The 18,159-nt window shown below is 34.1% G+C and overlaps 1 protein-coding gene across 4 annotated transcripts in view; it reads left to right on the top strand.

Moving 5' to 3' along the window:
• The window catches only part of LOC145241395 (uncharacterized), a 585,324-nt gene that overhangs the window by 269,294 nt on the left and 297,871 nt on the right, over nucleotides 1-18,159 (top strand). For all 4 annotated transcript variants that reach the window (XM_080104324.1, XM_080104321.1, XM_080104323.1 and 1 more), the window contains exon 2: nucleotides 3,381-3,466. The gene's annotated coding sequence lies outside the window, so the exon portion shown is untranslated. The remainder of the gene's footprint in view (nucleotides 1-3,380; nucleotides 3,467-18,159) is intronic.

The following is an 18,159-nucleotide window of genomic DNA, read 5'->3' as shown; positions in this document are numbered from 1 at the left end:
AAGAAAGAAAAGGGGTTAAGATTTTGAGTTGGCTTCTTTTTTTTTTTTTTTACCTAGGAGTCGCCATTTATCAAGGCCCAGGGACCACTCGAGGATAAGGGTTAAAGAATGTACAGTAGTCATTGGGACAATATTATAGGCATCGTTAGTAGTGTAAATTTCATCAAGAACTTGTCTACGTTACAGCTTTCATAGATTCTGCCCCATTTGTATAGCTAGTCTTTAAACTTTTCTCAGATGCTGAATATCACGTATTATATATGAAGCAGAGGCCTGGACACCATGCTCTAACCCATAATTATTTTTCCCCAGTGATAAAAGATTAAGTTTCATTTAACGTATTGTTTGCAGTGAATAGTTTCCAATAAGATTTGTCTGGCTTGGAGTTATCCATCAACTGACAGGTGAAACTAAAATATTATTATTGAATTTCTTTGGTTCATCTAGTGAGAGGAGGATCCCAATATTTTTCCCGATTTTGATACAACTGCCGATTCCGTACTAAATTCCTGATTCTGATACAATTACCGAGTCCAATTCTAATCTATAAATCTCACTATGTATGTGTGTGTGTGTCTCCGTTTTTCAATTTGTATCTCCTCCTAGACGGATGGTCGCTTGATGGCATGCACTAGCTCAAAAGATTGAATATAGGGTGCAGAATTTTATGAGGTGCTTAATTGATTAAAACAATTGTTAAGGGATTCAAAAAAGGGGTTAAAACTTGAAAGAAATGACAACTTGACGAGCATAGCGCCCATGGCGTCGTTCTGCGCATACGCACGATCTGTAACAGAGATTTCTTTATTTAGTAAATTTGCAAGCGGATGGAAGCAGTTGTCTGTTTGGGGCAGTGCATAACGTCATCGATTACTAATCCCGGTGTTGCGGGTTCGAACTCCCCCATTTCTTTTTTTTTTTTTTTTTTTACATTTTTGTTGCATTCTGATATTCTTGACTTTTAAAATTTTACGTAATAATTATACAACACTTTTATATAAAAAAAATACAGAAAAATGTTTTTGCTGTATATAATGAAAATGTTATATTCCAAATATATAGGATATATATCGGCTTATTTGTTACATTCCAATAATCACGTAAATAGATCAGTAATGGAATTTTGTATTGAATTCTTTCCTAAACTAATTAATTAACCGATCATTATGAAGTTTATTTATGTGTATACTAATTAACCGATCATTATTAATTGTAATTATGTGTGTATGATTATATATTTCTATGCATTGAATTCACTCCTAAACTAATTAACCGATCATTAATTATTTTAATTATGTGTGTATGATCATATATTTCCCTATATTGAATTCACTCCTAAACTAATTAACCGATCATTATTTTAATTATGTGCATATGATTATATATTTCTTTGTATTGAATTCATTCCTAAACTAATAAACCGATCATTATGAAGTTTATTTATGTGTATATGTCTGTATATTTGAATGTATTGGATTCACTGCTAAACTAATTAACCGATCATTATGAAGTTTATTTATGTGTGTATGATTATATATTTATATGCATTGGATTCACTGCTAAACTAATTAACCGATCATTATGAATTTTTATTATGTGTATATGATTATGTATTTTTGTGCCTTGGATCAACTCCAAAGCTATTTAACTGATCATTGTGAATTATATGTAATGTATATGTTTGTATATGTCTATAGATGTCATATTCCAAAAATCACATACAATTGTCACTTACTTTGTAATGTATTTATGTGTACAAGGAAATCTATTCAAGTAGTAAGGTACTTGTGCAGTATAGTACTCACATGAAAAAAAAAAGAATATCTTACCTGTGACGTACATAAGTTATTAAAACCATACATCCCGTTAAATATTTGAGTAGTATGACTTGCATTAAAAATAATGTGCTTCTTCACTATAGCACCCAGATAAAAAAAACAAATTCTTACCCCTGACGCATAGAAAATTTAGCACAACAGAAAATTTCATAAAAGTATTGAGTTCTTTCATTTTTAAATTAGAAAAAAAGGTACTTGTACAGTATCTTACCCAAGAAATAAGGTACTTGTGCAGTATAGTACCCATATGAAAAACAAACGAAATTTTACTTGCGACGTATGTAAAAGTAATCAAAACCGAAAATCATGTAATATATTCGAGTAGTATTACATTTATATAAGAAATAAGGTGCTTCTTTACTATAGCACTCTGATGCAAAAACAAACTCTGACCTATGACATACGGAAAAGTTAGCACAACAGAAAATTATGTAAAATTATCGAGTCGTTCATCTATATCTTAGAAATGACGTACTTGTATATTATCCTGCCCAAGAAATAAGGTGCTTGTGCGGTATAGTTCTCATATGAAAAAACAAAGAAAACCCTACCTGTGATGTGCATAAAAGTTACTAAAACCGAAAATCATGTAATATAATCGGGTAGTATGACTTTTAAATGAGAAATAAGGTGCTTCTTTACTATAGCACTCTGATGTAAAAACAAACAAACTCTTACCTGTGACATACGGAAAAGTTAGCGCAACAGAAAATTATGTAAATTATTTTAAATATGCGTTATACATTACCCGCCCTAGGTAAGGATTTTTTTTTCCATATAAGTACTGTAAATTTCCTGTCCTAGGGAACGTACAATTATTTCATACATATAATACTCGTCCTAGAATAGGTAAATATTCTTTTGCTCGAGATGGCAAATGATACATAGACATCAAAAATTCCTCTATCCTAAGAATAACAGGTATGTTCAAAAAGTCATTCTAAAAGTAAATCCTCCTTTTTTTTTCAAAATGTTGAAGAGCTATAAAGACGGGAGTAGGACCATTAAAACGAACGACCTTTCATGCTCCAGAATTTATTTTTCTACATAGTCATCACCATTCTCAATGTGCTTTTGCTTCTCACCACACATGGACGATTATTTATTGTGAAAGGAATATATTTTGCACATTATGTAGTGCTTTCAGCATTAAATAACTCAAATACTATTATAGATAACGGAATCGGCAATACCAAGTTCAAATTTTATTCTGCAGTTCTCAACTACTTACTCGTTCTATTGGGTGAGGTATGAACCCAGAATTTCATATCAACTTTGGATAAAATCGTAAATTGCTTTCAATAAGTATTGTTTCAGAATTAAATGAGAGAACTCTTAGCCCTCTTTGCCTAATCAAAGTTTCTCCCATCCACTTGCTTTCTCATCTTATTATAATAGTGTTTTGGTGTCTGTGACTGAATAGAAGGGGGTGATATGCTGCAAGAAGATTTCGATTGAAAAGAAATAAGGACAATTATTAAAAAAAATTTATTTCGTCTATTATTGAATTTTCTTAACTTTTCTTTTCTTTTTTTTTTTCAGTTACCAAAAATTCCAAGACAAAGTAATCAAAAAGAGTGGAAGAATACCAAACTCTTTGGATTATGAAAGAGATCACAACATCATATGTAAGCTTCTTTTTCATTTCTTTTTTTTTTTTTTTTTTAAATTTCTTGCAATATTTGCCATATTTTTTTTTTTTTTTTTTTTTTTTTTGCTGTTTCTTTCAACTTGCAGACAGATTTTTTTTAACTCCATCAAGACCAAAGTGCTAAAAATTACTCATCATTTTAACAACTTCAAACTTAAGTTTGCAATAGCATTTTTTGTCAACCCTGTGTATCGCTTTATTGCAGGTCAATATTTTTTTTAATTTTGAAATTGCTATGAAACACAGAGAAGGGAAATTTGGTACACTTAAAATTACCAGAAAATAGAAAAATTAGCATATTTTGCAAAATATTTGTTCAAATTCCACAAAAATCATGGAAATAAGGCATCTTGTTATGCTTTTCCAGGGTTTATCAGATATAGTTACATTGACACACCAGCTCTCATTAGCTCATTGAAGTTAAATGACGTCGAATCTGGCTTTTACCAGGTGGGTGAGCATTTGAGAATGTGAGAGGTTATATATCATCTCATATTATTCAGATACACGTGGGGATCACTTGTGAATTTGGTAATTACTATAAACTTCTTCCTTCTGAAGGAAGTCAACATATCCCATTCAAGACTAATAATACACCAAGTAATAACCGTTTGTTTTTCATGATTAAGTTTGTAACAGCATTTGTGTTGGTCTATTGAATTTGAAATAGCAATGTTTGACGGTCTCATGCTGTAATATAGTACAGACGCGCATGCGAAATGACGTCACATGTAAAGAAAAAAATAAGGACTATAAAAAGGAGAAAGAGGGTGATCAGGTTAGAGACATGAAAAACGTTCAAGATTACGTTAAAGACATGAATGAGATTCATGTTAAAAGCATGAAAAACGTTCAAGATCACGTTAGAAGCATGAAAAATGTTCAAGATCATGTTAGAAGCATGAAAAATGTTCAAGATTACGTTAGAAGCATGAAAAATGTTCAAGATCATGTTAGAAGCATGAAAAACGTTCAAGATTACGTTAGAGACATGAATAAGATTCAAAGTCACGTTAAAAGCATGAAAAATGTTCAAGATCATGTTAGAAGTCTGAAAAATGTTCAAGATCATGTTAGAAGTATGAAAACGTTCAAGATTACGTTAAAGACATGAATAAGAATCAAGGTTACGCTAAAAGCATGAAGAACGTTCAAGATCATTTTAGAACCTTGAAAAACATTCAGGATCAAGTGAGAGATGTCGATCGCATTCGACACATGGGTGATGTCACGGTCATAACAATAAGGAAATAAATGTCGTTATGCAACAACAACTTCTTTCCTATTCTTAGTCTGTTGAGTCTACAACGTGTTGGTTCCCGGACAACGTAACAACGCATTTAAGTTTGAAATACTATTTTCGTTGGTCTATCAGAATGGAGTTTGAAAAAGCATTTTTGTTGCTATGTAATGTTAAATTAAAATAGTGTTTTCATAGGTGTATTAGTTTGAAATAGCATTTTTTTTTTGTCAGTCTATCAGGCTTAAGTTTGCAGTATCATTTCAAACGGTCATGAAATTAAATAAACAATTTTTAAAAAAAGTATTAAATAAATAAGTCACCTCACAAAACTCAAAATGACAATAAATATATCAAAACGTCACCAAATAAATAAAAAAATAAGTCCCAAACCAAATCAAAAAGTCACCAAGGAAACCACAACAGTACTATTTAAGTTGACACTGGTAAACATGAAGAAGATAATGCGATTGTGCTTTTTAACAAACCTGATAAAAACTAAGATAATTTTTTTTCATAATATATAAAATGGTTAAATCCAAACATTCAATACTCAAAGTTAAAACGCCGGAAGTGGACTCGGTTTACTTAAATATGTAATGGAAGTCACTAGGGATGAAACAAAATTAAGTTATATCTTTTTGATAACACAAGAAGTGTTAATAAAAACTTTCATACATTATTTATTACAAAATTCTGTGATAAAACTTGTGAAAGAAATAAATATATCATTTCAAAAAGACATTTATAGAAATGTAAATAATAAAAATTCTCATTAGTTTGTTTTTTCATAACGGAAGTGTTAAAACAAAAAAAACTTTTTTTTAGAAATGTAAAAAATAAAAGTTTATTATTTTTTATTGTTTCATGATAGCACAAGAAGTGTTAAAACTAAAATAGTTTTTTTTAAATGAATTATTTCAATATGGTTTTGTATTTCGTTTCATGTTAAGTGACTTCCGTTCCATATTTAGGTAAACCGAGTCCACTTTCAGTGTCTTAACTTTAAGTATTGAATTTTTGGATTACTAAAACATTTTTTTTTTTGTATCTATTAAAAATATTCATTTAAATGTGAAATTTTTAATTCTGATGATTAAAAAAACTGTTTCTTTCCTACTAATCGGACATTTATTTTGCAACACATAAACCTTTTATTTTCGTCCATACTTATATATCCTTTACAAACACCCTTCTCTTCCATTCCTTTTTATTTACATGTTCACAAAGATGACTTGATAAAATCCGTTGCCAAGGCTGCTGGAAAAATGGTGGCATCGTTCTACCGCTTTAGTAGATATCTCACTGCTGATGCAATTCTCTACATGTATAAGAGCCAAGTACATCCAAGGATGGAGTATTGCCACATCTGGGCAGGAGGTCTTAGAACCAGCTTACCCTGCCTTCAAAATAGTTCAAAATAGACTTTGTAGCCTAGCGGGGGTTGGGGGGGGGGTTCTCTTCCCTGCAACCTCTTTCCCACAGAAGATACATTGCAGGTTTGTCTCTACTTTGCTATTCTCATGGCAAGTGCTCATCTGAGCTCCAATCTATGGGCCTCCCCTGGCTTGACTTTCATGAAAAACACTCATCTAGTAGAAACCACTATCAACAATTTCCCCCACTCTTTATCTGTGCCTAAATCTAAACGTAGATTCCATGAACGAAGCTTCTATTTAGAACTGCACGCCTATGGAACTCTGTTCCATTTTCCTGCTTTCCAACTGACTACAATATGGTTGTCTTCAAGCCCAACATAAACAAGTTCTTGATGAGCCATCCCCTTAAGTGATCCAATTTACCCAATTCCCACTACTAATGGTTACAACATTTTCTCACTGACTACTGTGCACTCATTGACCCTTATCCTCGAGTGACCTTGATAAGTGGTGACTCCTTTGTAAAAAAAAAAAAAAGTTATTTTAAGCATTAGAATGAAACATTCTCCGCCTACTCTACAAGCTTTCCTGATACACATTCTGATTTTTTTTTTTTTTAGCAAAAGAGTAATTAATTAGCAGGGCTTCATGGAAATAAGTTCTATAGTCCCTTACCTAACCCTAATCATCCTGACCATAATCCACCGTCTTCTCTTTCTTTTTAAAATAAATGCCAATACGCAGTCATTAATGGCAACATAATTCTATTTATAATATCTTATTTGATTATGGAAGAATTTGTAGGTCGCGTGAACCTTAGCTTAAATAAGGTGTAGATGATTGTTGTGTCTTTGAAACGTATCAAAACTTATGCTAGCAATTATATAAATTGTAAAGAATGTTAAAAAGATATATATAAAAACATGAATGTTGAATAGAAGAGATACAATAGGTTTAATGGAAACAATATTTAAAAGTCATTTTGGTGTCAGTAAATTTTTTACACTTTTTAATTTTGGAGATTTAGATTCTTTGAGCTACTGTTCTCATTTTGAATGCCATCTTCACAACATTTTGGTCGAAAAATACAAAAAACTACAATTGCAAATTACTTGGAACCTCTATCCAGTCATGGCTGATGGAAGGAGAGCATGCTACCCCCGTGAAGTAAATAAAGGGTTTTGTTTGCAATTTTGTGCCGATTCTGAGTTCAACAGAAACATTCCCGAGTTTGACAAGATGTGTCTGTAAAAGATCGGAGGTTACATCAAATAAAACCGTTGTGAAATTAACACTCAAGATGAGAACAGTCATCCAAAGAATCTTAATAATATGTGAAAATTTTTTGTTTGAAAAGTTTTTGAAAAGAAGAATTTTCAAAAAAGGTGACAAAAGCTATATAGTCAGGTTCCTAATGTAATTTTGTGGGAACTTTTTGGAGATTTGCAAATCTATACATTTTTGGAAAGGTTTTGGTCTCAGGAATCAGAAAACCAATGTTTGCATTTGCCCAGATGCCTATATGGCGGCCATATTGGATTTACAAAATGGCCGCCATAAGATGTACGTTTTTGAATATCGCGGCTTCTAAATAAGCTGAAAAACTGATTTTAACTGCTAAACCTACATTTTCAGGGCCAGGGAAACCAATGGCGGTGGTTATAAAATTTTCCCAGATGTGTATATGGCAGCCATATTGGAATTTACAAAATGGCCGCTGTAAAATGTACGTTTTTTTAATATCTTCGCCTCTAAATTAGTCGGCACACTGATTTTAACTGCTAAACCTACATTTTCAGAGTCATAGAATCCAATGGTGGTAGTTATAAAGCAACAACATCTTTAACATTAACCTTTAGATGCATAACTGGGTTCAAACTGATGTGGTGTTGTTTTATTGCAATATCTTTGTAATAAAAAATATGTATCATTTATAAATTCATATTTAAGAAGAATTTTCAAAAAAGTTGACAAAAGCTATATATTTGTTTTTTTCTTTTATTTTTTTCGGTTAGAGTTTGGTTCGTTGTTTTGCTCAACTTTTCAAACGGTAGCAAAACAGCAACACTTTTTTTTTTAGCAACAGTTCTGTCTTGTAAGCTTCTTATTTTCTTATTTCTTTTTTGCCAAATATGATGGGGATAGGTGGTCAGAACCTCTGGTATCAAGGCCTGATGGTTGACCCTGGTTAGCCTCTGTTATGATTGGAGTGTAATTTCTAGAGACTAGAAGGTTTATACCATTGTTTGCCTCTTCCCGCCTGGTGTATAAACTGAATGAGGTGCCCTTTTTATCCTAGGTGTCGACCTACCAGTATGTATTTTTACTTTACTTCATATTTTCATATGTTTTCTCTCAGTGTGTATATACATATGACAATGTGGATTAGGCATTGTGTGTGCATTGCCTTTGTCAATGTATGAGTATGTGAATGACAGTGTGTATGTAACTTTAGTAAACATTGTGTGTGTATGACAGTGTGTGTGTGTTGAGAATCATAATTGTTCTCCCTATCCTCAAAGGGACAGGGCAGTTGAAAACAATTATATATATAATTTATGCTTTCTCGTACTCTTCTAGTAAGATTAATATATATATATATATATATATGAACAAATGATTAATAAAATATGTTAAAAAACATCTTGAAAAAGAGTTAAAAACATATTTAATTTTAAAAAAGGAAGCACAAGATAAGTTTTGGCTGAGTTTATTTTACTTGTAAATATTAACTCTTTAATATTTATAATATATTTTAAGTTTACCATTTTGATTACCTGAGTAAACTTATTGTAACTTTTATTTTTTTATTATATATATATATATATATATATATATATATATATATACATTTTATTCTTTATTATAAAGTGGAGGGTTTTAAGGTCTAAAAGTGCCTTATTATGAATGTGTTCTGGAGTGAGTATTTTAATTACAGCCAGTATGCCAATAAATTAAGGAACAAAACGAGATTAAGGACAGGGCTTTGGAATTGGAAGGTATAAGCTCCAACTCTAGGATTCCAAAATATCCAATTTTGACTGCAACTCCTTATTTCAAAGTTTCCCAATATTCAGATTGTATGTTGTTTCTTCAAAGATTAAAAATCTCTACTCAACTCTTGATGCTAGCATTCTTATGAGCCTGATTTCAACTTCTTCAAAAACCCCTGACTCTCACTTTGTAACCTTGATTCAAATTGGCGTCATCGCTTCATCAAGATTCACATCATCTATTTTCTATTTGTTTATTTCTCTTGTTTTTCTTCTTTTTTTGTTTGTTTCAAAAAGCCCCACATTGCTGTACTAAACACGTCCAAGAATAGCAAAACTGTCCCTAACATTCTGCCTGCTTCCTCATGGCCCTTGTCTCATCTTATCATTGTTCAAGTTAATTAACCTTGACAAGTGACAAACACAAGATGGATGATGCTTCTATTTTGTGACAGTCTTCTCGGAAAAGCGCAGCCATAGTCGATACGAGCAGAGAATAAAAAGATATATAAATTTTTAAAAATACCATGTACAGACGTGAACAGAATTATAGGACATGTTAGGATGAATATGCATGCCTGTTGGTTTTCAGATTTTCTTATCCCAAGAAACGTCAAGACAAAACAAAGAATATTGTTACTATATAGGCATGACTAACCAGTGGTTATATATTCGTATCATACAACACATTCCATATAAACTATGTAGTGAAAATTTGGATAATTTGCCTAGTTCATTCTTTATATCTGAAACTGCAACACCTTTTAAATAAGATGGAATGTCCTTCAAAGTTTAGTGTGGATTTGAAAAAGTCCCACTCGACTTATAACGTAAAATTATTGGAGATGATATATATTAGGACCCAGCAACCTCCCTTATGAAGACAGAAAAAAAATCTTTTGGGCATTAGTCTTATCTCCTGTAAATTTAATATTTATTCAATTTTCTTTATTTTAGTGTATATATGTGTGTATGTGTGTGTGTATTTTAGATTTATAAAAATGCAATCTGTGTGTGAAATCAACATGCCTATATATCTGAACCGACCTGTTACCGGTGATGGAGATGAAGTGGCAACAAGTCACTTACAAATATTTCTTGGAAAAATAAATTAAAAAATACCGTCAGATTGGCGTAAAAAATAATGATGTAGATTTATTTATCGGAGAGTTACATGGAGTAGAAGTTTATTATCTAGTGAGTTCTTAAGGTAGAAATCCTTCTGACTGAGGAAATTGTTTTTTTAATAGCTGGTTTAAGGAGTAAGGGTTATTAAAAAGAGGAGCTCATAGAATAGTTAAAATCCACATGGGTTTAAAGTTCATGGTAAGAGCATGTGTTGGAAACACGTGTTTTTTAAAATAAGAGTTCATGGGAGTAGTTAAAAGTTTGCTCGTTACGAATTGCAACAAGAAAATGCCGCGGGGCTTTCCTTACTTTAGCTGTAAGCGTGGCCATTTTTTTAGGATCCTTTTTCTGGGCGTCTTAGTCCTGGAGAATTACATATACACACGTGGTGAAGGCTTTGCTTAGTGCCGCGAAGGGAAAACCCGTCCTACCACGTCGAACTCTAGCCTTCTAAAGAGGAAGGGAGAAGTCCTTTATTTCCTGTCACATGATTTTTTTGAGAACCAGAAACGGTGACTTCTAAAAAATGTTCCTTGTCAAGTTTGGTTCTGGCGTAGTTGCTACATATCTCTTTCTATATAAAGTTAGGTATTTTTTTTTTTTTTTTTTTTTTTTTTTTACAAAGGCGTCACCACGTTATCAAGGCCCAGAGGCCACTCAAGGATAAGGGTTAAAGAGTGTACAGTAGAAATTGGTCAATATAGTAATCATTAGTAATGAAAATTTGGTAAATTTAATAACTTATATGGAACGGCTCATCAAGAACTTATTTACTTTAGACTTGAACACAACCATATTGTAGTCAGCCGGAAAGCAGGAAAACGGAAGACAATTCCACAGGCGTGCAGTTCTAAGAAAGAAGCTTTGTTCATGGAATCTACGTTTAGGTTTAGGCACAGATAAAGAGTGGGGGAAATTAATGATAGTGTTTACAGCAAGACGAGTGTTTCTTGTGAAAGTTTGGCGAGGGGGGACCATAGATTGAAGCTCAGTTGAACACTTTCCATGAAAATAACGATACATCAGAGACAAACTCGCAACATCTCTTCTGTGAGATAGAGGTTGCAAGGAGGAGAAAAGGACATCTCCTACGAGGCTACGAAGTCTATTTTGAACTCTATCAAGGCAGGACAAGTCCTTTCTAGCAGCTCCTGCCCAGATGTGGCAACAGTATTCCATCCTTGGACGTACCTGGCTCTTATATAGGTAGAGAATAGCATCAGCAGTGAGATATCTACTGGATCGATAGAAAGATCCCACCATTTTTCCAGCGGCCTTGGCAACAGATTTGATATACGTGTTCCATTTAAGATCAGGAGTAATGGTCAAGCCCAGAAGCTTGTCAAAACTTGAGGCCTCCTGAAGACGAGAGCCATTCATTTCAATTGATGACAAATGTGAATTAGAATGTTGATGATGTAAAGAGAGAAGCTTGGTTTTAGATGCATTAAAAGTAACCAGCCACTCCTTTCCCCATTGTACTACGTGATCAAGATCAGAGGAGAGAGAATTGGAGAGAACTTGGTCGTTTACTGTCTTAGATGAGGTATGTGTATATGTTTCTACACTTGTGTGTATAGGATTCACAAGTAAAATAATGAACCGATCAGTATGAGCTTATAAAACATTCTACTTCTCCAGGTGTTTCACTTTACAATGTCACGTTCATTTTAAAATGGATAATTACTCATTTTTATATTTAATTATGGAAATCGAAGAAATTTATGATCTTATTGTTTTGGTTTTAAGAAGTTGACTTGGGTTCAGTTCTAAATTGGGGTCAAAATAACATTTTACGCTAAATCCTATTAAGACTCAGTTTGTGTCTTTCAATCATTAGCGTGTCCCTTTTCGTTCTGAGATTCTCATGGATGGTTCTGTTCGACTCTGAAACTACTTGGTGTCTCTTTCTCATCAAATAATTCTTGGAGTGAATATATTTGATCCATTGCTCTTTCTGCTTCTTGTAAAGTAAGTTCTCTATATCATTCGAAACACTTTCTTACATCTGAGGCTATTCTCTGTCTCTACAAATCTACTATCAGGCGATGTATGAAGTATTGTTTTTATATTTGGGCTGGTGAATCTCTTTCCCATTTGAGGGTTTTTGGTAAGGTGCAAAAATGTATCTGCAATTTATTTGAACCCACATTATCTTCTCTGCAACCTCTCTCTTACAAGTGTGATCTTGCTAGTCTCAGTCTTTTCTATAAATAATATCATGGCTTCTTTTGTTCCAGCTCGTTTTACTCGTTACATCAATTCACTGTTTTCATACATCATTGTAATACAGCTTCCTATTCAGTAGCTTCTTTACAAGAATTGTAAGCTTGTGGAATTCTCTTCTTGCTGACTATTTTCCCCTTACGTTTAACCTTGGTCCTTTCAAGACTAAAATCAATAAGCATCGCCTACCTTTGCAATAACCATCTTTCATTTTTGTTAGCTCCTTACATTAAGTGGTTTCACGCCTTGTCTGAGTTGATTTCCATAAAATAAAATGAAATAATATTTGACCAGATTGTCTCAAATTGATTTTAAGAGTTGAGATTTGTTCCTTTATATATAGAACTCAGGACAGGATTACAATTATTAGTTGTTGATTAAAGTTTAAACACAATCAAAATAGCATTTATGCTATCAAGTTTAAGTTTGCTTTTAATTAGCCTATTGATAGTTGTTATTATTGTACAATGTTCTTTGCAATAAATTAACATATTTTGCTTCAGTTTCTTTAAGAAAAGCTTATTTTAACCTGGATTATTGTTATATATATATTTGTAATTAAATAATAATTATTCTTTATAGCTAGAGACACTAGTGTTTCATGCTTACGTAATCATCAGTGTAGAGGGTAACTATTCCTACCAGTCATGAGATTCGAGCCCAGCCATAAACCCACCTTCTATTCCATTTGCTAAGCCTCTACCTCAAGACCTCCAAACAACTGTCACGTAAATGAAGGGAATTAAAAACTGGCGAATGCATTAAACAATCTAGAGTGTTCAAACGTTGTATAAATTCTAGTTGATTGCCTTTCAGTTATTATTTAATAGACAGTGCCCATCCTTATGCATTCTTAAAGGGGCTTAGTTTGGTTTTTCAGAGAGATTGTGTAAAGAAACCTATGAATCTTACCGTATCTATACAATAGTTGTGAATTACAAAAGAGTGCAGTACATTTCTTTTTTTTTTTTTTTTATTACATTTTCACCCCAAACAAGGCAAATTGCCACTTTGGTGTAGGGGGCTACTATCAGGGGAAACAACTACTGGGGTACTATGTAGGGATTTGGGCAGCAAGGTGTCGGTTCACGTTACACTTGAACTTCTGCACGTCAGTACTGTTGGGGAAGCAGGGACCTGGAATGGAATTCCAGAGTCTTGCGGTTCTGGGGAAGAAACTATTGGAGTAAAAAGATCTTTTACATCTAGGGACCTCTACAGTGTGGGGGTGGGATCTAGTAGCCTGTCGGGTTTGTCGAGGGTGCTCGCGTCGTGGGGGCACAAGTGATTGCAGTTCATCAGAGCATTCACCACTAAAATACTTGTAGAACAGGCAGAGGGATGCAACATTTCGTCGATGGGACAGAGGCTGAAGCTTAGATGCCAGTTCAGGGCCTATCAGATTTGCGACTCTCTTTTGAACCTTGTCAAGGAGCGAGAGACTAGTAGCAGATGCACCAGCCCAGATGTGGCAGCAATACTCCATACATGGGCGAATGGTGGCCTTATAGAGGTACAGGATACTTTCGGGTGTTAGTAGTTTTCTAGCACGGTAGAGAGAGCCTACCTTTCTTGCAGCGGCCCTGGCAATGCCTTCAATGTAATTGTTCCAACTCATGTTTCCTGTGAACGTTAGGCCAAGGAGTTTGAAAGATGGACTCTCAGATAAAGAGTCGTTGGCCATTGCTATTGGTGGTAGAGAGGGTTTTTTGTAATTATTGAATGAAACTAGTTTAGTCTTGGCAGCATTGAACGCGACCAACCACTTTTGTCCCCATTCCACTACAGATTGGAGGTCTTCCTCTAGTGTTTCTGCCATTTCTTTAGAAATGTGTTCATTCGTCTTCCTGTCGTGTCTGCCATAGAGTGTAGTGTCATCAGCATATATACCCATCTCAGAGGCAATGTTGTCGGGGAGGTCATTTATGAATATCAGGAACAATAGAGGTCCAAGGATAGAACCCTGGGGCACTCCCGCATTTATATCATATTGTTTAGATGTGCGACCGTCGAGGACTACCTGGATTCTTCTCTTATCTAAGAATTGATTTAGTATGATTTTTTTTTATATAAAAACAAGTCTGACTACACATGTGTTGAATCTTAGGGTGGCTGAAGTTCTAGCTGAAACAAGTAATCACATATATAACCGAAAATGTTTCTATGAATAAAATTTAAACGGAATAAATATGTAGAGCATGTAAAACACGTGTATTTTTCTATAGCCCCCTGGACAAAACCATTTACAGTAGTCAGGGGAAACAAGAAAGTAGATGCGAGTCAAACAACCACCTAACACTAACACCCAGCAGCTCAAAATGAATTCAGAAACAAATTCACCACTCTGTGATAAAAAGTCAATGGTATGTGCTTTTTTTTCTTTAGGTCATCAGAAATGATAATAAAAATATATGTAAAATTAAATTATTGACGTAATGCTATGGTTTTATATGAATTTTTAAGTAATACAGCTACACAGTGAGTTCGAACACTAGATAAGCATTTTTTTTTTTTTTTTACAATAACCTCAATTCTTAGTACAGGCAATACTAAGAATATAATTAAGAATTAGTTAAGACTTGTCCCCAGTCATGACTGATGGAACGAGAACAATCCACGCTTGTGTATTAGATAATGGACTCAGTTCAAAATTCTGTACATTCCTGAATTTGAAAAAAAAAAAAAAACTCCCTTCAAAAATTCAAGGGCGTTTTTTTTTTTTTTGTTTGTTTTTACTCAGGAAGTTTACATTGTCTAAAATATTATGAAATGTACTTAAGACTTTTACCGGTTGTGGTTAACGGAACGAGAACAATCTACCCCCTTAGATTAAAATAAAGAGGTTCAGTTTGAAATTCTTTAGTGATTGCCAAGTTTGAAATAGATGCATCTGAAGAAGATTGGTAGCTACATCAGCCAAAAGGTTATGTAAATAATCCAAATAATACAAATTAATAATACTAATCTAAAAAAAAATCCAAAACATAAAATTATTACATACTAGCAGAGAGACCCGACGTTGCCCGGGATTGAATGATGATCAACGAACGTTTTACACTCCCATATTTTTATTGTCACTAAAATCAATGAAATCGCTTGAATTAAAGCTTAAAATGCAAAAGTCAAGTATCATGCTTCAGTTGTATTCAAAACAGAAACATTCATTTCGAACGCACCTGTGTCATATCAAAGAACCTACCGTTGGTTTTATATGTCTAACCTTACTACTTGTGCAGTAATAATAGCTTGAATTTAAGTTTAAATTGATAAAGTTGTATCATGGTGCAATTGTGCTTCTTTTTTTGCTTTTTTTTTTTTTTACAAAGGGGTCACTACATATCAAGGTCTGGAGGCCACTCAAGGATAAGGGTTAATGTGTGTAGTGTAGTCATTGGGACATTTGCATAATAATCGTTTGTAGAAGGAATTTGGTATAATTAGATCATTTATGAGGACAACTGAACAAGAACTTGTTTATGTTGGACTTGAAGATAATGATATTGTAGTCAGCTGGAAAGCAGACCAGCAGAACAGAGTTCCACAGGCGGTCAGTTCTGTTCAGGGAATTCATGTTTAGGTTTAGGTAATGATAGAGAGTGGGGGAAATTATTGATAGTGATTTTACTTAGACAAGGGTTTTTTTTGTGAAGGATTGTCCGGGGGCGGGCATAGATTGGAGCTCAGTCGAACACTTGCCATGTGGGAAAGAGGCTGCAGAGAAGTGAAAAGGGCATTGCCTGCTAGATTACGAAGTTTGTTTTGAACTTTGTCGTGGCAGAATAAGGTGCTTTAAGCAACTCTTGCCCACATGTGACAACAATATTCAATCCTAGTACCTACTTGGCTCTTATACAGGTATAGAATTGCATCAGTAGTGAGATATCTATTTTTCCAGCGACCTTGACTACGGATTTGATGTATGTGCTCCATTTCAGATCAGTAGCGAAGGTCAGACCAAGAAGTTTGTCTAAACATAGAGCACCCTCAAGGTGAGAGCCATTCATTTTAATGGGAGCCAGATGTGGGTCAGAGTGTTAATGATATAAAGATAGAAATTTGGTTTTAGATGCATTAAATTTAGCAAGCCACCTTTTTCCCTATTGCACCACATGCTCAAGATCAGAGGACAGAGAATCAGAGATCTTGGCAGATTTTCGTCTTGAAGTGTTGCCATAGATGGAAGTGTCATCTACATAAATGTCTATGAATGATCTAAGAATGTGATTTGGGAGATCATTGATGAAGATCAAGAAGAGAGTTGGACCCAGGATGGAACCCTTTAACAGAAACATTCATTTTAAACGTGTCCTTGTCATATCAAAGAACCTATTGTTGATTTTATATGTCAGGCTTTTCGGCTTGTGTTGTAATAAAACTTCTCAGATGCACTTGTGATGTTAGGCTGTGTAAGGTGTTAATTTTGGTAAAAATCGCCTGTTCCTTCTTTCACCGGATTATTTTGATTATTGATTATCAATATTTACCAAAGACATTTTTTTATTACAATTTTACTCCAAGCAAGGCACAGTAGACTTTGATGTAGGGGGCTACTATCAGTGACATAAGTTGCAGGGGTACTATGTAGGAAGTTGAGCAGCTAGATGTCTGGCCACATTACACTCGAACTTCTGCATGTCAGTACAGTTGGGAAAGCAAGAACCCGGAAGGGAGTTCCAAAGTTTAGCAGTTCTGGGGAAAAACTATTAGAGCAGAAGGCTTTCTTACATCCAGGGATCTCTACTGTGTTGGGGTGGGAGTTTGCTGCTTGTCGGGTTTGTCAAGAGTATTTACGTCAAGGGGGTACAAGGGCTTGTAGCTCATCGGAACATCCACCATTAAAATACTTGTAGAACAGGCAGATACAAAATACAATACAAAACCTATCTAAGAACCCTGTCAGGCACATAAAGTAACTTAGTGTGAAATTTCATAAAAATCGGTCCAGCCGTTTTCGAGTCCATCGGCAACAAACTCACACACACACACACACATGCATGCACACACACACACACACACACACACGCAGACACTACACAAAGTTCCTTTTATATAATGGTAGAGATAGAGATTTCTTAGTGGTAATTAATACTTTTGAAGTGAACTGTACAGATAATTCTCCTGGTGCAATAGTTTATCTTAGATGATTGAACACTCTTATGGTCAGCATGAACTACATTTACAAATAGCATTTTATTGGTTAACTTAACCACAGGATCTTGGAGAGATTCGAAAATTTGAAATTAACTTGAGTTTCTGCCAAAATTTTAACTAAGCCACGGTTCATGTGAAGTCTGGAGAAATATATGGAAGTATATTTAAATCTGCAAGGCGTTTGTGCTGTGTCTGTCTGGTATTATAGTTATATATGACGTGACAACGCTTGACATATGAAACTGGGAGGAGCGTTTTAAGTAGGGCTGAGTGTTGAAGACATATAAAGTACACTTGTATGACGTTCAATGAAGAATATCGTCTGGAACATAATCGACCAAAATGATTATCACGATCTAAACGTTAACATTAAAACTGGATATGTAAATTCTGTTGACGCGTACTTTTCTTGAAAAATGGTTATGCAAATAATCTGAAGATGCACGAAGTAAGAACCACCTAAAAAATTCTCAAAGGACCTAGCGAGTAAAGTCTAGAGATTGCATTAACGAAACAAGATGACTCATTTGGAGTATTATGTAAAAACGGAAAG

Source organism: Euprymna scolopes, chromosome 20, assembly GCF_053919585.1.
Source record: "Euprymna scolopes isolate OS-2025 chromosome 20, ASM5391958v1, whole genome shotgun sequence".
In the NCBI taxonomy this organism is placed as follows: Eukaryota; Metazoa; Mollusca; class Cephalopoda; order Sepiida; family Sepiolidae; genus Euprymna; species Euprymna scolopes.
This window is presented reverse-complemented; position numbering and strand designations above follow the sequence as displayed.